We start from the raw sequence: 21174 nt of genomic DNA on the forward strand, positions 1-21174 counted from the left end.
TCACTTTAACCATTCCCATCAGAATTTCCTTCACCATGAGATACATTTTTAAAGAGTCCTATGGAGTGGTCACATCATTGATTCAAATCCAAGTTTCAGGTTAATGCACAAAGCACTTTCATAGCCTGGCAATAGGCAAAACAACCACACAGAATGAAAGACAGTCACAGGACTATTGCAGTTGGAATCTTGCAACAGCAAGAATTTCTCAGGCCTTTTAGTTTTAACAGTGGTAAATAACACAATGGAAAACAGAAAAAGCTAATGGAATTGGAGAAAAAAAACCAAACACAAACAAGAAATCATACATAAAATATATAAAATCTCATACTAGATTTACATTTTCCACTCTCCAGGTGAAACTCCTTCCCTGCAAACAGCAACCTCCATGATCAGCAAAAGAGTCTGTAGGTAACCAAACCTCTGCTCACCAGAGGCTGCTACTGCATCCAAAATGAAAGGTGGAGTTTTGCACTGTTTGGGGCAAATCCCTCTCATTCTCCTGCAGTCATCTGCTGTCTGTCTGGTCTGACTGTTTTTAAACCATCTCTACCCTCACCTAAAGCTCACAAAGAATGATCAGAATTGCCTCCTCTGCTCACAGCTTCTGACTGATGAGTACCAAAAGGATGTTTTAGAAAGAGCCCCATGGAGAGAACTGTCCATGTGTAAGATGGAAATAAGCAACATTTCTGCTCCTGAAATATTCTTTTTATTTATGTTACCACCCTCTTGGTCCTTTTCCCAGTTTTGATGGCTTTAAACAAATAGGAGAAGTACTCGGGTAGTTATCTACTCAGCTTCCTTCAAACTGTTTAATTCTGAGGAGGTATTTGTGAGTATGAGGTGTTTTATAGCATCTTTCTGGCAGAAAGGTACCATAACTTACTTGGTACACAGACAGTACTGCTTAAAACAGAATAAATGGCCAGTGGGGGTGTGGTTCATCATTTTAAATTATTTTTGTGCTCAAGCCAGAGACAGCTGATCATGTCTATTTAATTTGACTCAATTGAACAGGACTTCCTCATTATTTTTCTGCTTGCAGTACCACTATGCAACTTATTACCTGAGAATAGCAGTATCACATGAATAAACTACTGCCTTTTGAACCTGAAGGTCTCAACATCTGATCTTGGAGAGCATGAAAAATTTCTAACTTAATACAGGAATATTCCTATAATGGTCACTCTAACAGGAAGGCAATAGGTTCTGAAGCTCACTGTTTTCCATTCTGAAGTATTTAAGGTCAAAATACTTCCACACAGCAGATGACAGTGCAGAGATGCATAAGCATGGAGTTCAAGAGCAGGCTGCATATACCACTGAGAGCCAGGATCTATGTGCTGTTTGTCAGCATTCAGGCTACAAGTGTGAGTGTTGCACCAAGGAGATAGCAGACTGCAGGCTAACATCATTTGCTATTGCTCTGCTTGGGTCTGTGTTAAGTTAGCAGAGCAACAACCAGAGCAGGTCACTGGGGACCACCTGAAGCTCTCCCACACCCATATTATTTGGGACACAAGTGTAGAGCCACAGCCATACCCTGCTTGTATGTTGTACAGCGCTGAACAAAATGATTTCAGGATGAAAGAACTAATCCCACTATTGCTCCCCCGGCACTGAAAAACCAGTAACAGTATCTTGCTGTGACTGGGTTTCTTTCAGCTGAATTTGCACAAGTAGAAGGACTTGTTTTTTCTTTTTCTAACATCTCTAAGTAAGATCTGCTGAGCACCATGTAATAACAATAAAGACAGACCAGACTTGACAGGTTTGCAATTAATTTTCCTTGGCTCTTATTTACATCTTTGGTCCTGGCAGCCTTCCTCTTCTGAATGAAAAACACTGGCTCCACTCATAGCTCCTAACGTAACAAAATCCATAATGTGGCAGGTGTTTGCTACTCATTTCATTGACACAAGTATTATCTTTAATCAAAAGCCAAAGCAAGACAAAATGAATAAAACAAGATAAACCCACACAAAGCCTGAAGCAGCAGTCTGTGCTCAGCTCTTCCCAGTTTGTCAGGGAGCTGCTGAGTAACAATCTCAGGGTAAAGTCTGTCAGTCTAGGACAAAAATCACACTCCGTATTGTCAAATCATCCCATGTAAGCTCAATAAAGTCATCCTAACAGAGTTCTCATCTCCTATCCTATGTGCTGATACCACACCCAGGGAGTTCACAAAGGCACTGTCCAATCTACTCCCAGTGGAAGCATGGCATACCCACACCATAGCCTCTCTCTTTTGCATCACCCAGCTGAGATTTCTCAAAGAGGGCAGCCACAATAGTAGGAGAAGGCAAAAGCTGAAATCTTTGTAATCCAGCTCATGCTTTACCCTTGGAAGCTAACAGCTGTCACGAAACTATAGGAATAACCAAACTTCAGAACAACTGCTGGACAATGCAATTGCAACAGAAAGTCAGTGACCCAAGGACCCAAAGCAGCAGCTCAGCCATGCTTGTCAAATGATATATTTGTAGCTGCACTGAGATTTGAGAAAATATATCCTGAAAAAAAATACAGGGTCTTCAAGCTTGAAAACCAGCATGACTCAGTAGTCACTTAGAATTTAAGCATAAGAATAGTGAAAGCTTTATTCCAGGCACAGTACTGTGCACATAAATATTCTGCTGGGGAATCCAACAGTGGAACTCGTGAGGAGAAAAAAAATAAGAAGAAAAAAAGTTTGTGACGGGGCAGCCTTTCCAGTAGAAGGCCATTTATCTCCTCATTTAATGAGATCAGCTACCATGTCATCACACAGCAGCTCCTTCTACCTCCTCCTCCCCTGGGAGCAACGGCCAGAAGAGCTCTCCTCCTTCACAGCACAGCCAGGTGCCTGTTTGCAGTTAGCTGGGCTCTGCCCTGACAGGAGGTGCACAATATCAAAAGCTACATGGGCTGAAAGATGGAGGCTCTGAGATTTCCCTTTTCTATTATGTGCAATTTGTAAAGCCAGTCCAAAAAACAACAACAACAAAAACCAGCAAGATTTGAGCCTGGGATTTTGCCAGCTACGATATTCAATAGCACAAGTGATCAAAGAGAAGAACTTGCCAGTCACTGAAAAAAGCAACCTGGCCTCCACTACGTAAAGCCTGTAAATATTACTATTGATCAGAACAGGACTATTTTCATCTGGCTGCATTGCACTGGACATTAAGCGTCTGCAGAATCAAGACCTCTGTAAGCTAAAGCTGGGACAGGCAGTCCCAGGCAATATCCAAAAGAACAGTACACCAAAAACACAATGAAACCACATTAAAAATTAAAGAAAGACATCATAAGTTGATTTTATGTAACACTCCAGGTTATGTCGCAGTATATTGACATATACAACAAATTAGAACAGCTAATTCATCTCACCACCTTCCACTGATAATTTGTAATTAAGTCACTTATCTTTATCTGCATATTTAAGAATTCGGATCTTTCATTATTCATCTCTTAAAGAAAATCAATGTCGGCCTGATTTTGCCACAGCTCAAACAAGGGAGCAGTATTAGTTAAGATGAGACAGTCTAATAGGAAAATCATTCATTAACTTTATTAATAAACCCTAAGAAAATGTTGTGAGGCAAATTTTCCTACTTCTAAAAGTCTGAACTATGAACCAAAACTTAAAGGTGTTTGGTGTGATTAAAGTACTCATAAAGGATCTTAAAAAAATAAAGTAAAACAAGACGTGAATAGAAAAGGCAGGTGGAAAAACCAATTGAGTTAGAGTTCAGTGAAACATTACAGACGCTTCATCCCTAATACCGAGACACGTTATGAAAACCTCTGTCAAAAAGCATAACAGTCTGAAACAAGTGGAGAGACTGGGAGTTAACGTGCAGCACTGGTGAGAAGTCAGTGCCTTCCTGCCTACCCACTGTGCAGTTCTAAATATTTGCACATCAAAACAGCCCCTGGTTTCACACTTGGGATCCTCACGCTTTGTAAAAGGCACCGTGCAATGAGTAAACTTTGAATCTGTGTTTCTTGAGGAAGCAGAGCTTTCTAGTCATCTTAAGTGTCCTTTTCTTCTCAGGGTGACCTTAACTTTCAGGTTTGTAAAATGGTTTGCTCTCGTACTCAATCCTACTGTGTAATAAATTCTAAAAATGACTATTTATCTTCTTTAATATATTAGTCATATGTAGCAGGAGAAACCTCTGTGGGATTTTTTTGCTATTGAGTTTGCTCCAGCTTAAGTCAATGCTGATTTAGAAAAAATAACTTATGCTTAGCGACAAACAATCATGAATATATTTATTGGAATAACATCTTTCCATTCCCCTCCAGCAGCGTGTTTGGTTTATCGTTTGCCATCCTATAGATCGGCATATATTTACAGTGACCAGGGCAATTTAAAAGCAATGCTTTTTATGTTGCCCATCTTATTACACTTCTGCAAACCCGGTCCACTGGCATTTGGAAAACAAATAGATCTGATCTGCTAAAGAAATGTAAACGAAATGCAAATTAACCAGGCAGGTATAAGTTTTATTTAGCTGAGAAAAGTGAGAATCGGTGCAATGTTGCAAAAGTTCCATTTAAGCAAGTCGAAATGTTTCTAGATGTTGCCTCACTAATCACGACCTCAGCTGCCTGCACCATGTAATGACAATAATGAATAAACATGCTGTGCTTATGAAGAACTAGAACCTAACAAGCTGATCAATTGTTAATTCTATAAAGTGACTAAAACGTGTCTCTACTATCAATAAGTAAATCAGCTTCTATTTGTGGGACTAATGCACCTTGCACATATCCTCCAGCTATTCTGCCCTTCTCTGCAATAATGTAATTATCAGTTTGGTCCTATTAAAATCCAACCTGAATTAGATTTATTTTATTTTATTTTATTTTTGTCTTGAGTGTGGAAAAATAGAAGGAGAAATTAGCAGGCTATTTAAAGAGAGACACCGCATTCATCTGGAGGTTACGGATCTTCCGTTCGCCTGCCAATTAGTAATGCACAATCATTCATTTGAAAACCAATTATTTTTAAACATTATTCTTAAATGTTATGGATTGTTATCAGATAGCCACTGCAGAGAAGGTGTCCCTTTCGTTATTAAAGCTCTCTTGTTCTAAGCCTCTATAATAAAGAGTTCAAACAAAAGACAACAATACTCATTAACTGTAATGGATTGTATTACTTCAGTGAAATATATATATATATATATATATTTAAAAAAAAATCAGTCTGGCTTTATTCAAGCTGTGGCTTTCATTTTAGATGAGGAAAAAAACAGAAGATAGATCATTTTTGTAGCCATGATACAATTACTTATATTCCAAATATACCTATTACAAATAACTACCACTCCCAACTACCCTTCCAAGCAAGACTTAACAGCAATCATTTACACATTACAGAAGCTTCTGCTCAAGAAGAACATGGAACACACACAAAAGAAAACCACAAGCTTTGCTTAAAATACCCCATTTTCCTCTAATTTTTCGAGCCATCTGCAAAGACACTGGGTTCAGTCAGCTACCTTTGCATCCATGCAACAGCACGGCTTGGCTCAGCTGGGGAGTGACCAGGCAGTGTGTGGTTGGTGACTGATGCACACCAGCATAGTAAGTAATTGTGTTTTATGCTGCTGCACCTCACTCAGAGCTATAACCAGTAATTAGTCTTAAAGGTTTAGAGCTTATATGTTTATTATGTTGTTAAATTTAAGGATAGGCCACCAAAATAAAAAAAAAAAAACAAAAAAAAAAAAAAAAAAAAAAAAAAAAAAAACAAAACCCAGCAAACCACATTGGGAACATCTACAGGAAGGAAATGTTCTGGAGGGAAATGGTATTAAGTGTGTGGATAAGCTCAATACCAATTAATTTCTAACAGTTAACAAACCGAATGAGCCAATTCATTTCTCAGGTGGAATGTTTCACTGATTCTGCCAGAAATTGCCCTGCTTCACCTCATATCCATCCCTCTGTGTCAATTTGGTGTAGAAACAGAGGGACAATCCTTCTTATCTGATGCACTCATAAATTAAAAGAATCAGTGAAGCTTCTTAAAGGTAAATTTCCTAACATAATTTTGGTCTCTTAATGGGCCCTAAACAGAAACCAATCTCTAATTAAACAGAAGCAGAACAGACCATTTTAGCAGCACACAAAAAAACATGGGGTAATTCAGTACTAAAATGATTATTTTGCTTTTTCCCCCCCATTCAGCTCATTAAGCCTATAACAGGTAAGTACTTCCATAGTCAAGCTGCTACTCCTGTAGCACATTTCAGCTAAACAAGCCAGCGTCAAAAACTCTCTTGTGCTCTTACAGGTAATGGATATCAATGCAAGGGTTCAGAGATGCTGTTTGACTGTTGTAACAGGAATACACACATATAACAAACATGCTATATTCCACAGAACTGCTCATCATTTTTCAGACTCAGTGGCCTATTTTATGTGCTGGTCCACTTGCTGCTGTGGACACATGCTTGGGGAAATTTTTATAGCACTTGACTTCTAACCACCGTGCTTCACAGCCATTATATTACATTGGTAGTGCTCAGTACAAATAGTGATGCAGCCAACACGAGCCTACTGGAAAGTCAGTCTCTCACAGCTACCTGTATTCATGCTGGGGGCATCCCAGTAAAATCAATGAAAATCCCATGGAGTGAGACAAAGCTGCCTATGTGCAAAAAGGAAAAGTTTTGCTTCCTAACAGCAATGCCAGCTGATCAACATTAAGTTCACCAGCTCGCTGCATCCTAATAATTCTTGTAGAAGGAGCAGTGCTGAGCCCTACCACCAGGTTTCAGCAGCCTCTTCTCTGCACAAATATGGCCAATGAGAGGGCCCTTCCCTGCATGCTTGGCAAGGCAGAACCCAGGGGCCATCTCTGAGTAACATCAGCCAGTTCCCTCAGAGCTGATAAAGATCTTATGCAGGTGGCAGTGGGAGAGCATTCCCAGTCATCACCAAGATTTCCTTTGCACTCTATCACGTGTTCTAGGAACAGGGCATCTGGATGCCCCAAACACAACCCTGGAATTGACATGTCCCTGGCAACAGCCAGAAGAAGAGACAAGAGTGAAGATGACTCCTCTTGCCTTCAGGCAACTGTATCTGCTGGGCATTTGTCAGGAAACTGGAAGGAAGCAAGGAGTCAAATGCTCGCAGGCTGCTGAAATGGCCAGCATAGGGATCATCGCCATCGCTTTTGCATTCTTGGAATACTAATGAAGAAAGAGCCCCAAAGGTTAATTTAAGGGGAGCATACTAACCCTATGACTTGTGTCCAAAATCATGCTTCTGTTAAAGATGCCATCCACATCTGTTTTATAGTTTAAACAGAACAATAATTTCCATTTAGGAGTCTAACTTAAATGAATCTTACTGAGAAATTATAATATCAATGCATTATATTCATTTCGGAAGACATTCCTCTTCCTATCTCCAACATTATTAGCATGTTACAGTGGCTTAAATTAAAAAAGAAGAAACATCTTATCACTCTCTGATATCAGCTCACTGCAATATAACATTTTTGAAACAGGAAAATATCACAGCTTGGCATCATAAATTCAGTGCTGCAACGGGATAAATCCTTCCTATTAATGTAAACCGCTGTATTTCACAATATCTCTTTATCTGCAATGCAATTCTATTTGCTGATCAGACTATCATAAACACACATAATTCTCATTGAATAATGGAAGCAGCAAAGAAAACCAAGCATAACTGTGCTCTCTCAGCTAAAGCAGCCATAGCCTGGTCCTTCAAACAGATCCACTCACACAGGGATGCTTCTGCTCACCAGTGACAATATGAAATACCACAGCCTCCATAATTGGAATCTGGATGACACAGCAAATGACATCAAAGTACAGTCACTCCTTAATTACACATGCACAGAATGTACGCTGGAAGCTTTAATAACTCTCAGTATATATAAATCCCAGATGCACCTGTGTAAGGCTAGGGACCCTATCAACTAATCATTGCCAAATATTTTAATTGAATATCTAAAATGACTCAGGAAAAAAAGGAAACTTGTTTAATTTTGTTGAGAAGAAGAATCACTGCCCATCCAGTGCTGCCTACAACAACTGAGTTTCCTCCTCTTCAGAAACTTAGACCAGCTGTGGATTTGGCACACAAGGAATTAAGGAATGCAAACACTTCGATGAGAAACCTGCATTATGCAGATGGTAACCTGAGATCTGCCCAAAGATTTTGTGTCAGCTGGTTTGCTCATGCCTGGGCACTATTCGGATGGTTCTGGTTGAAGCAGCAGTATCTTGCTGACTAGACAAAAGCCTGGGAACATTTTAAGAGCTAAAACACCAGTGTCCTGCTTTCTCCTATTACATGGTTAGTCACTTCCAGACTCAAAGTCAGGCTGGTGCCAGCTATACTGCATCCCTCAGCTGACCAGGATGCGATGCAGAGCCAGGTGCTGTGAGTGGCAGGATGGAGAACAGAAAGGGGCAGGAGCTCTGCAATGGGGACTGAGGCCTTTAACCAGAATGTTGCTGTCATGTAACAGTGAGGCTGGAAGTAGTGCCACTTAATCCTTTATCCTCATGGCACTCGACTTGTTATTTTAAAGGAAGGAGGAGGGAAGCTTGTGCTGATGCTGCACAGAGGGAAATATCCTCCAAGGAGAAAGGCCTGACCCCACCAGAGTTTTTATTCCACAGATGTTCTCTGTTAAGTGTAACTGAAATTGAAACACAACAGAAGGGCAATAAAAACAACGGGTCACCTTCAGAGTCACAGAGATACCTGATACTACTTTCCTTCATTTAAGCTTTGCTCTGGCATAGTTCTACTGACTCGGAGGAAATCAGTCTTTCAGCTCACGGTCTTTCCAAAATAATCACTGAAGAAAAAAAAAAAATAAAGAAAGAAAGAAGAAAAAGCAAACCTGGTGAAATCTACCATTCTTTGTTCCGCCGTATAGGACTCTTCAGAATAGCAAAGGAGCCTGACTTCTGTGACACAACCCAATAGAAATCCCCATAGCTTGCAAGTATTCCGGATGCTTTGCCACTGTGAAGCAGCTCACGTTGCACTGCCTAACCTCAGGTGAAAGTGTGCTGTGATCTTCTGATCTACAGGGTTGGCACTGGCTTCAAAACAACTGCTTGCATGATGGTTATCAAATTTTTAAAAGGGAAAAAGAGATGCTGAGAGAGTTATGCCGAGTAGACTTTGAGAGGGGGCAAGAAGTCCCAGGGCCATAAACTTTAAGAGTGAGTCAAGGAAAATCCAATATATTGGATGAAAAACATACATAGAGGAGAGTTCTTTATTCTGAAAACTCTTCCAAAAACTAAGACAAAGCAATATCCTCCACACCTTCCTCAGGACACTGCAATGAAGCTTAGCACACAAAGGCATCATTGCTGCTCCTTATTCACGTTGTTAGTGAGTTAAAGATTTGTCTTAGAGTGTTATTAAATATTGATGTTCCAAACAAAACAATTACTTGCACTCACAAATTCAAGTTTAGCTCTAGATTAAGGAATTGATGTTTCATTGGCCAACAGAGCTATGCAGTATTGAAAGAGCATATCAATTTCAAGACTTCACAAGAAGCCCTATTCTAGATGAACCTGAGTATTTTAGTGTTTACCTCTTCAATATACATTTTTTTCTACCACTTAAGTAGTGCTGGCCGAATTCTGCCCTTTCCATTCAAAGCCCAGTCTGGTCATCTTGCCTGAGCAAGGGCAGCAGGTGTTGGCCTTGGACTGATCAGCATGGGGAGACCAAGAGCTGCCCCTCACAAGTACCTCCAACTGGTTGCCAGTTCACAGTTAACCCAGACCTGTCATATCTGGGAGGCAATATCAGGGAACGCTTCCTTGGTCAGACATATGACCTGGAGAACTGCTGGATTTAATTCTTAGGAGCAGATATCAATCTGTTTCCATGCAATTTCAGCCATAACCCAGAATTACCAGAACTGGGACAGCCTTCTAGATAGTTGGTAGAAGTGCCACAAAATACATGGTCATGGACCAGACCATATCTGCACCCTGGTGAGGCAGAAAAGCTGTTCAGAACTGGACTGAAATCTACCATTAAGCTTCTTGTATCATTCTGCATGTGTTTTTCTTATGCAATTAAGAGCATTTAGCTACTGGGATACATCAAACCTTTACCTTGTGCCAGCACTGAAGTCATTCCAAAAAATAATAGTAAGCATAGGTGTGAAATTAGGAGAAAGAAAAGAATTCTGCTACGGCATCATCTAAACATGAGATAGTAAGTAACAGCATTTAGAAAAATCTATTTCACACAGATGAAAATCATTACAGTTCTCTAGAGACCTTTTCTCTCTGCAGTAGCCCATGTTATTTCCTAGCTGGTAAAAATGTGCCACAGGATACCAAAAGGCACTAACATTCTTCTCATTTTAATACTCCCCTAATCCAGGTATGGCCTGTTTACTGCTTTCTGATTAAAAGGTAATTCATTAGATGTATCCTGTCACATTTTATTGGCATCAGAGGTGTAAGAATCACGTGTACCTCTGAGAAACGTCTGCTTTATTGCTAATCTTCTGCGTGGTTCCCTCAATACAAATGGCTATCTATGCAAAGGCACAGATAAGAGAGTTTCTCTGTGTGCACACATAACTACATACAAAAAGAAATATTTTAAAACTTCTTTTAAAACACTCTGGACTGAAATGTTATGTTTGAGAGTAAGAACTCTAGAAGAAAATAGTTAATAAACTGATAATCACATGATTTGTGTGCAAGTATCTGTGATACTGACATATGTTTCATGCAGCCAGTGCTGAAGACCCCCACTGACCTGCAGGGAACTTGAACGAATCTGCTGCAGAATGATGAAGGTTAACAGAAGCAGAAATGTCCATTCCAGGGGGCAGGCTGTGATTGGTAACATGTGCTGTGATTCTGCAAAAGCTACCCTAGACAGCTGAGCTTAAGCCACCATAAACAGCACAGCAGGATCAGAGGCTGAGAGCTTCAGCCCTGCTGGACCTTGGTGGCACTTGGACATCCAGGTCTTGGGGTGAAGGCAAAAGCGCAGCAGAACCTGCCAGCATGGTATGGGGACACAGGCTGCCCGGCCCCCACAATCTCCAGCAGCACCCACCTGGCTGCATGGTTTCCCTCCTTACTCCTCCAGCGCTGTGTCTATGCCCACCTTCACATGAGCAGCTCTGCTCCAAGTGATAAGGTGCAATTTGTACAGGTACAGCCTCTGTGTGCTCTCACACATTTGCCCATGCAGTCTTCCTGCCACAGAGCCTGAGAACTCTTTGGTTGTTTGTATTCTGCCAACAAGCAGCTCATCCACATTGTATCTGTTAACATCAGGAAATTAATATTTCCAACTCTTCCCAAACCTTTGATCCATTAGACTAACCATACACGTGTGCCTGCTTAATGAACCGTGCCTATCTCAAAGAGCACAAGACAGAGCAGAACAATGAAACCTTGCCAGGGTACATCCATACAACCCTGTATGTCTAAACTTGTGTTACACCATCAGGGCAGAGCAGGATCACCACATCAGTTTGGAAGGCAGTTTGGGTCAGTACGTGATCAAAACCATCCCCTCATTGGCTGTCAATGATGTCATGCCCATGCCCCAGTGACTGCAGGTTTAACATCACACATATCACCACATCATCTACCTAACGATGACAAACTCGAGTTTGAGAGAACATTACCGGATCAGAGAACAAAGCAACTTGTTGAAACAAGGAAAGTAGCATCCTCAAAATGATAATTTTCAGCTTTTCCTTTTTGTCAAACAGAAGTTGGTGGGGTCAGGAAATAACACACACCTCACTGAAAGGAGTGGGAGCTCTATTAGAGCTCCATTTTAAAGAAAGTAAATCTTCAAGCCCTCCCGCTTGTAAAGATAAAAGTACAGCGATGAGAAACCACCTGATCTGGGAAACGAAAGTATTTCAGAAGCTATAAAACTGGTAGTGAAATTAAAATTCCCTAAAAAGGGAAACAGAACACAACCCCAAAGTAAGAGTGATAACTGCAAAGCAAGCTGCCCGACAGCCAGTGCCATCCGAGTCACTGGATTCACCGGAGTAACTATGGCTGTAAATGAGTTTCACACACAGCAATACGCCTTTATATTTCAGTATAATAGGAATACTTTCAGCGTGATTCCCACAGCCGTTCTCTCGCTGCCAGAGCGTGCCCAGCCCGCAGCGACCCTTTCTAAAGCGCTAACATCCCATCCCAGCCTCTCCAAGCCGGGAGGCTGCCCGCTGCCTGGCACTGAGCCTGCGGGCCGGGGGAGCCCGATCCCAACAAGTCTCTGTGGGTGAAGCCGAGCTCTCCAGCGTTACCCCATTGCCTCCCGTGCGGGACGCGCTGTGCCGGTGCTCTAACCCCCCAGCTCCCTCCGCCGCCTACCTGGCTCCGAGCCTCCGGAGGGCAGCGGGCAGCGCACCGCCCTCCAGCTGCCGGCAGGATGATGCTCCGCACCGGATCAGCGGCGGCTCTGAGTGTTTTCGGAACAACCCTCCCACTCCTCTTCAGAGGCGGGCGGGGAGGAAGCGCGGTATCACGGCTCTCCTTTCTCTGCCTCCCTCCCTCCACTTCTCCCCCGGTGCCGGGGTTCCCCCCGCTCTCCAGGCGGCTCTCGCAGTGCGTCTCCGCGCAGGGCGGCCGGCACGCTGCCGGAAAGGTTGCGCTGCTCGGAGATGGAGCTGCCCGCCCCGCTGGGCTCGGGCGTGGAGCTGTAGCGCAGCCCGGACCTCAGCTGAGCCCCACCGCGGTCCAGCAGAGAGAGGAAGAGGAGAAAGGAGACGTTTCTTCAACCCGCAGCATCTTCCGGAGACAGCCGCAACTTGAGAAGGGAGAGGAGGGTCAGGGCCATCAACCTCCCTCTCCTCTTATCACGGATCTGGTCACTGCGGCTCCGGACACCACAGTCTTGCGAGTTATCAATAAATCATCACGCTCGGGAATTTAGTTCAAATGGAAAAAGTGAAAGAGCGATTGCGAAGCCAGGGTCAATGCTTTCCAGCACGCTGGGAAACGGAGCCTGCCCCCTGCTCTGCCACTGACTTTCTGTGCAGCCTTCACCAACTCACTTTGCAGCCTCCGCTCCTCCCGCAGCCCCGTTGCGTGCTTCGCCAGCGATATCCCAATACGCGCTACAGCGGGAGGCAGGTGCTTAAATATGAGGGAGGACACCGTCTCGCAATAAGTGGTTGTAGAGCTTAATGCGATGGCAGGGAACACAGCCAGGATCAGACTAAGTGCTGCTGTAATGCAAATCATCATCTAGAACAAACATTCTTTAAATAGGAAGAACCACTGAATATATGCTTTGTGGAACAGGGCAGGCTACTTTTATTATCAGAAATCACTCATCTGCTATAGATTTGGAATTGCATATTTGCCTTCCAAGTTGGCCACTTGCAACTTTTTTAAGCATGCTTTTGAAAACCTGTAAAAATCTCTGTAGCTTTTACACCACAGCTCATTATGAATCAATAACCCAGCAGCAGATTCTCATACCTTGGATACATTTATTCAGCCTGAAACAAAGGGTCCAAAAAACCCATTTTAGCTCTCCCTCATCCCATATTAGCACAACCCATTTTAGCTCTCCTAAGTCAACAGGGCTTACAAACGAGCCAAAATAACAGGGAAGAGCCCACAGCATCAGGTCAGTTCTCTCAGTCTCAGTCCTTACCCACAGAGCTACCATCCCTTTGCCTACTGCTCCTGACGCAGTTACTCCCAGCCTTTACCCCAGACCCCTCTGCCTCAAAAAGGAGGCAGAAATTGGTAGAGAAGGAACTTCAAGCTTGCACAAAGGATTGTGAGAAGTAGGTTGGGAAGGAAGGAAGGAAGGAAGGAAGGGGGGAGGGAAGGGGGGGGGGGGGGAGGGAAGGAAGGAAGAGAGTATTGGCAGCAGAGAGAAGGATTTAGGGGGCAGGAGATACAAATCAGAAGAAAAAGGTCAGGTCTTGCTCCATGGGGAATAATTTGTTGAAAAGAGCCTGGCCAGGTCGTCAGGTGGGGATTACATGGGATCAACACCCCCAGCATGTGTGGATAGAGCAGGCTGCCGGCCACAGGTGCTTTTATAACTGAGCTGCTGAAGACAGGAGCTCACTGCTCCCCTGTCCTGGTGCCCCCAGCAATCAGCTCTCCTCCCCATCTGCCTCGGGCTGGTTGTGGACTCAGTTATCCCATCCAGACAATGGAGACGGCCACATTTCTTGTGCAGGGCTGCTGTCAAAATGAATTAAGTGATGTCCAAAGAGTACTTTGAAATGCAGATATTATGCTCGCTAGTTTTAATGCCTCCAAAGCGGTCTCCAGATATCTCTAAATCCTCAAGATATCCCTGATCAATTCCTGTTTTACAGATGAGGACGCTGAGCAGAGGGATGAGAGCTTTAGTCCATCTCTTTTATGTCAGGCTCTGCGGATCCCCCTGACCTTGCCATGGCTCAGGCTCCCTGCTCCAGCCCATAATGACTGAGCCATATTTTGCTGATGACATAGAAAAAGCATCACACACCCAGCGCATCCCCACTGGATTTCTACCCCACAGCCTTTCTCCCCATATTTTCCTTTGTAGGTACAGGATGCAGGAGCTCCCAGTCCCCAGGCCTGTGATCAAATTATCTCCCCCTCTGTCACACATCCTAATCATCGCAGCTGGCGGTCATGCCAACAATATTAACGCTGCTGAGTAGCTTTCAGTTTTGCAATTAGCAAGGTTTTCTGCTTCCTGCAAATATAAAATAGGCTTGTACTGCTTAACACTGCATAAATGATACAGATACATCCAGGCCCACGGTACCGTCTCATTGAAATGAACCGACGTGATAAGTGCTGTAGATATTTTAAATCTTTTGAAGATTACAATAGTTACAAAGCTCATTATTCCTAAATGTGTTTATCCTTCCTCTCCTTTTTGTTTGCAAAATTAGGCAATCCGCAGTTTAAATAAACAGCTATTGTAGTATTAAACATTGATTAAAGAAAAGAGCTCCATTTAAATTATTAAGTGGTAAGATAAAAAGCATCCTTTCTCTTTCGTATGCTACTTTATTCAGAAGTCAAACTTCTGTAGTCTCACTGAATGCTAATGAACAGCATAATAATGCACAAGGGCAAGAGGGGGCTGAGTAATTAAAAACAGAGGCCAGAAATCAAAGGGCTTGAAATATACTTACCAAAATAATTCAATTATACATTAGAAACTTGGGATAATCAAGGCACGTCCCTCAGTTTCATTCATCATTACGCCCCAGTTTAATATCTCCACCAGTTTGCAGCACGCAGGGAGCAACAACTGGGAATGCCACGTGTGGTGCTCCATCTGAACAAAGGCAACACGTGCTCAGGTCCTGATCTCCACATTCTGCAGGCTGGAAATGGCTTCACTTGGCTGGGTAGGATCTCAGTTACTCTCATTTGTGGGACTATTTTTAAGCACAAGACAATTCTATTTCGGTTGTATATTCCTTTTCTCCCCAGCTTTGCAATTCATTAATAAAAATCTTCACACCCACCATTTTAGCTTCCCTACGAGTTCATTTCTTTCCTTAGCTTTGCTTCTTATGGCTTCAAGCCTTCCTGGTTAACTACAAAAGCCTCTGCCCTACCGTGCAGTGTGTAGGTTTATTCAGTAAACCGTGCATTTAGCCAGGATGGCACCTCAAGCCTCTGAGGTTTTCACACAACAAAAACTGGGTCAGAATATCCTGATGTAGTTTCACAACATCACCTCTTTCATGGGTCAAGGAGTCCCTGCGCCACTTCTGGTCAATGGCAAATGGGGACCGTGCATTTCAAGGAAGCTCCAGTGCCACATGATAAAACAGGGAATAAAGAGCCAGTCTGACCTTGCTCAGTGATTTTGGAGATCAGCACTGGGTTGGTGTTGTTTTGTGCAGTTTTGATGTAATAAGCAATGATGAAACATTGTCCCATTGGCTCTGGTGAGAGCGCTTCATGGAGTAGCTCCAGGTGGGGCATTATTGGGAAGCATGGAAAAAACAAAACCAGGAGAACAGAAGAAGTATTCAGCTGACAAAGGACAGTGCTCTTGTTCACCAAGCTGACAGATGAATGAGTTATCTCATCCCTTCTGGTATATAACTAAGCCAAAACTAGGCAAAAATGGTTGGAAACAGCCCATGGCAGGAATTTCAGCAAAACCAACACTCAGTGGTTTAGCAGCTTCCTGAGGAATCAGAGTCTGATTGTCTTATTAGGATTTTTAAAGGTTTAAGCACAGAGACTGCTAGTTGTCTCTAACGAGTGCAGAAGTCAAACAAAATACTGCTGCGCTTCACAAGGCGCCAGGGGCCTGTAGGCCAGCACAGGTCGGAGAATTAGATGATGGAAAAGAGAAAGCAGAATCTCAGGTCAAGCTTTCCAAAACAAGAGGTCTTAATTAAAATGAAGGTTATGACTTCAGCAGATGGGTGCCATTTAGCAAAGTCCCAGCTATTACTCAGATTTGCTGCATCTTCAATTTAGAACAAAACAAAATACTGTATGGGGAGGAGTGAGAGGGCTTCAGCCATTCGGTGACAGCAGCAAACATGGCTGCCTCCAGCTTTCTTTGGTCCTACCAGCTTCGTTTTCCTCAATTGGAGATAAAACTCCTTTTGAGGTGTGTCAGCTTCCCAAAAAGATGTCCATGCAGCTGATAAAAATGAGATCATTAAGACCAAACAGCTCATAATGTGAGCCAGAACAGTGTTTGCCAAAGGGAAAGAGGAAAATCTACAAATTGAGATAGACACAGTTGCAACACACAGCAGAACAGAGAGCAAAGTACCTATTTTCCCTCTATTTTTCTAATGAAGATTTCATTTTCAGAAGAGAAAATGCCATTGTATGCTTTGCATGATTTTGCAGGGGGATGGCCTGGAAGGGAAGACCACAGCAGAGCCTGGGCTATGCTGGAACCCAACTGCTCAATATTCAGTTCCCAAGTTCAGCAGTGAAATACTCTAATAGATATCTTAGTGACATCTTTTTCTTGAGAAACAGTCTGGGGCAGTAATTCTAACAGGACAAGTCAGCTGTAATGAATATCTTTCCTCAGCGCAGATGGGGCCTCGCCTTACTTGCATGCATAGCTCCTTCAACTTCCAAAGATGGCACAGAGACAAGAGCAAGGAGCTCTGGCCTCTTATGTTTACCTGCCTTAAACAATACAGTGGCAATCAATAAATGAACTTCATTTCTTTTAAATATGCAATTACATGGAATAGATTATAGAAGTGACAGAAACCAGAGCGACTCCACAAACACAGAGCCAGGCTCTGATTTCTATCAGTACAAGATCAAAGTAGCGTAGTTGCTCATTTACAGCTCAAAGCTGCATTATTTTTCCTAACTCAGGCTCTATTGCCAGCCAACTGAATGCTGTAATGCAGAAATACCAAGCCATCTTGATGTTCCTCCCACAGTAAATAACGATTTACAAAGGAGGGGGAAGATTTCCCTTCCCCTCCCTCTTTTAATTCATTAAGTTCAACTGTGATAACCAGTGAGGCATACAGGGACGGGTTAGGTATCTCTGCCTCTGAATATTTAATTCAGGTCTAAATGTAATGCACAGCATCTTTATACCCTGGGGAGTTCAGCAGCCAATATGCCAATGAATATATCCTGACAATAGTGATATTTTCTGCACTTTGGAGGCATGAGTGACATTTGCTCACCACATATGTTACATTGGATGCTGAGGTCTACACTAGTGAGAAATTAATCAGAATCCATCTGTTTCCTTCTCATCCTGGACAATTTCATTACAACTTAACCAAAGATTATAGGATTCTCATGACTGGGTCCCCAACCCCCAGCCCAGTCTTGGTGTTTCCATACCCGATGATTAAAGCTGCTTAGTTTAACTAAGGTCACAAACAATCTTCCTTCCCGCAGGAAAAGACATAATGCTTGTGAGCAGGGTCCAAAATCTGCTCTAAATTACATGTAGGCAAATCCAGCATATCCCTACTGAACCAAACAGGGTTTAGATTCATCGCAGAGCAGAACCTGGACCTGGATCTTCCCATGCACATTTCTGGTGGTTGGTTTTGATTGGCATTAGGCTCGAGATGGCAAAAAGCCACTCACTCTGCAGTCCCCTGTTACATGTTCATTGACCTGACCAGGTGGTGCACAAAGGGATTGTTCAAAGCTAGCAGATATTATGCTGATGTTGAGAAGAGAAAGTGCTCTTACTTAAGAAAAATGAAAGAAACAAAGAAAAACCACCTCCCTACAAGGAAGCTTCCAAAAAACTTTGCTTGTTCCTTATTTAATTACAGCTCCTTACTCACCAGTGCTGTTGACCAGCCTTGGTGAAGGCAAGCTTAGAGACACGAGGTTTCCCACCAGCTTCGGCTCAGCCCTTCCAGCAGGGAGGTGGAAACCAGATGCAGAAGAGATCTGCAAAGCAAAACACCACTGGGGCAGTGTGAGATGGGGAATGGCACGAAAGCTCCCTGACCCCGCTTGGAGCCGTGCTGCCTTCTCCGCTTCTCACTGCTATTATTCCAGCTGACTTGCAGATACCCGATAGTTATTTTTGAAATGAAGGTGCATTCGGATCAGGCTGTCACTGCCTGTCTTTTCAATCATGAGTCACTTGATCAGATGCTTTTTTGCTGTAACGTAATCACGAGATAGCAGGGCTTTAGACAGGACCAGCATTCTAGCTCCAGAGCTGGTACTTCCTCGCCAGAAAGATATCGACACACTGGGAGATGGCTATAAAAGAAAAGAAAGATCTTGCATAAATTAACTTGTGCTATTTATAGACATGGAGAGCAGTCTATCCATGGGACCATCTGCTAATCTGTGTCCCATGGCAATTAGAGTCAACATTTCACCATATCTTCTCCATCAAGGGCTGAGATTATGCACTGTACTCTTTTTTTCTCCCCCGTACGAGACCAACCTTACATCTGTGCTGCTTCGTGTTTCTCTCCAACTTCTCATGACACTTCCTATATCTTCTCCCTGAGCACCTGCCACAAGAAGGAGAAAACTGGAACATTTTGTTTTATTATTGTGAGGCTAAAGGGCCAGCGGGTGACAAAAGCTTAGTTTAATTCACTGATTCTCAATAACTCCTCCATTTCATTAAGAATAGACATTATGCACATTATGAACATATAGATCAGGTGCAGAGCCAACTGTAGCCAGTTAAATTTCTTCCTTGCATCTTTGTTATAAACATCCCACGTCACACATTCATATTCAGAAGTGACTTGTAATTTTGGACGCTTTTTGAGCATCCAACCCCAGATGCTTTCCAAAATTACAACAAAACCCCAAACCATTAGCAGACCCTTTTCATCAAGGTACATGGGAAGCCTAAAAATTGAGGCATCCAAATATGTTACTTTGGAAAATACATGAAGACAAACAAAATGACTGTATTTGGGACATAGCTTGTCTGTATCCTAAATACTAGAGAATGTTCTGAAGTAACTTAAAAGCTCCAGTCATGCTGCCTCGTTCTGTATCTTTTTATGCTCAATGCATTTTTATGATTCTATGTAATTTTAATAATTTACATTGGCACCATCGTTTCAGCAACTGTACTCACTACTTATAGCAACCGGAATTACTATAAAAGCAAGAAAATACAAGCAATTCAATTAGCAGGAAGACTTGCTAGAGAGTCAGCCTTACTGCAAGAAGTAACCCTGATAGACTCCTGTTCACGCAGAGGACTCCAAATTATGTAAATAGGACTGAGAGATAGGAGAGGGGGAGGACATGGAAATGTTAAGCTGTGACACAACAAAACATCCACTTCAGCCTGAAACTTGTTGCAGTCTCAAGATACTTTGTAGCCACATGAGAGAAGAGGTCCCTACAACAGGTGCTGCCTGTACAGGAACCTTTGGCCCTCCTGCATGCAGCATTCCCAGGACTCCCCTATCTCCAATTTCCACTTCCAGGCACAGGATTCAAAAGCTCTGAATTACTGAGTGCCACAGCCTTGAGACCAAAGGTGCTGAGGATGAACATCTGCAACCATGACCAATGGTCTGAACTCTCGGCTCAATACCTAAAGGTTATTATGCAAAGTGCTGGAGGAGAAAAATTGTTTTAATACCCTCTCTCAGCATCCAAAAAGACATAACAGACCATTACTGCTGCGGATATAACGTACACAAAGTGTACTATGGCATAGACCTAAGTACGGCGGAAAGTTTTACAGCCATTGTTGTCCATTCTTGCACATTAAAAGCCACAAAGAGATTTATTTAGAGCACTAAATCATTTTGTTTCTCTCTGGCTAGAGTTTTAACTATTAAAATATTCATCACACACTCCAAGAGTCTCCATGCCAAGTATTTATTTTATTGTATGGCTTTCTAAAGAAACAGCTTCTTCAAAATACCTACAGGTAGAGATATGACTCTTAAAAACACTGAAAATAACAGCCCATCTAGAGTCTCCAATGAGTAAGGGATGTGCCTGTATAGAGTTACTGTACCTGTTCTGTTTTCTCTCCCAGACACAGAGATTAATGCAGAAGGCAAGTAAGACTGCATATGTAGACACTGACTGCATCATTACCTAACACAGAACTTAACACCGAGCGTCTGGGTCATGTAAAAGGTGACATGTATTGGTGAGAAAATGCATTTGGCTTATTTATGGACAACAGAGATTTGCTAGCTCACAAGTGAAGTGCCCCAGCCAAGGTAAAGCAAGAGAAGATGTCTTGCAGCTGGGGAGGAAGGCTGGTCTTCTTCAACACACTGCTTGTATATGGTGTATTGGATATCATTAATGGACTTCAGAATCTTTCCTGAAACATGACCCGCTGTTTCCACAAACAGGGCCCTTACCTTTACCACATTTACTTCCTCCAAACTCTTTGATTTTTCATTTCATGTTCATCTAAAGACCCAGGCACTCCACTCAGCTGCATTGACGTTGTCTTTTAATTAGCAGAGGTCACTTAATGCTTTTAGTACAATCAGCGGCTGCTTTCTTTCCACGATCAACTGCAAGAGCATCACCGTTAATGCCAACTGATTAAAACTTGAAAATCCTTTAGCACAGAAGTACGTAATCAAGCCTTCGCATGTAGATCATTTTCATTGACAGCTTTGATTGCCACTCCATTAGTGTGTGACCGATGGCCACCAAGCAGTATCATTTTACAGAATGCACCCATTTC

The 21174-nt window shown here is 42.7% G+C and overlaps 1 protein-coding gene across 1 annotated transcript in view; it reads right to left on the minus strand.

Annotated features, from left to right (window-relative positions):
• The window catches only part of TAFA4 (TAFA chemokine like family member 4), a 67635-nt gene extending 54391 nt beyond the window's left edge, over window positions 1-13244 (minus strand). The window contains exon 1 of the mRNA XM_015874840.2: window positions 12390-13244. The gene's annotated coding sequence lies outside the window, so the exon portion shown is untranslated. The remainder of the gene's footprint in view (window positions 1-12389) is intronic.
• Between the last annotated feature and the right edge of the window lie 7930 nt (window positions 13245-21174).

The sequence above is a fragment of the Coturnix japonica genome, chromosome 12 (genome assembly GCF_001577835.2).
Source record: "Coturnix japonica isolate 7356 chromosome 12, Coturnix japonica 2.1, whole genome shotgun sequence".
Lineage (NCBI taxonomy): Eukaryota > Metazoa > Chordata > Aves > Galliformes > Phasianidae > Coturnix > Coturnix japonica.